We start from the raw sequence: 634 nt of genomic DNA on the forward strand, positions 1-634 counted from the left end.
AGCCCCGGGACGGCGCCCGGGGTGCATCGCAGCTGCACAGCAAGAGCACACGGGGCTGCGAGACCAGCGCCTGAAAATCACGAAGCAGTGACCCTGAAGCCAAATTAAGGAGCTTTTGCCAAAACCAGGGGAGTTTTAAAGCGACTTTTGCAGATTCACAAACTACGCGATTAACACTTCCGCGCCCACACGAAGCCGCTGCCCGGCTGCCGGTACAGCTTGGGCGGGATTGTCCACCCCGGAGAGGCATGGTTTCGCTCCGACACCGGGACGAGCTTCCCGCCACAGCCCCAGAGAGCATTACCCACCCCCCACAATGCAGCTCTGCCGTGATGCGAAGCCCCGCCCGCCGCCGCCGGGGGCGGGCGGTGCCGGGGCGGGCGGTGCCGGGGCGGGCGGTGCCGGGGGAGACCGTGCCGGGGAAAGACGTCCCAGGGGAGGCGGTGCCGACGGAGGCAGTGCCGGGGCGGGCGGTGCCGGGGGAGGCGGTGCCGAGGAAGGCGGTGTCGGAGGCGGGGCGGCGGCCGCGGTTGGCGGCGGCTCTCGGGCGCGGCCCCCTTGCCGCTCCTCGAAGGGGCTGGTGGCACCGCCCGGACGGGCGAGAGCGGCCTTTCCGGACCTGCGCTGGCGCAGC

The sequence above is a fragment of the Lepidothrix coronata genome, unplaced genomic scaffold (genome assembly GCF_001604755.1).
Source record: "Lepidothrix coronata isolate B3197 unplaced genomic scaffold, Lepidothrix_coronata-1.0 Scaffold6, whole genome shotgun sequence".
Taxonomy (NCBI): domain Eukaryota; kingdom Metazoa; phylum Chordata; class Aves; order Passeriformes; family Pipridae; genus Lepidothrix; species Lepidothrix coronata.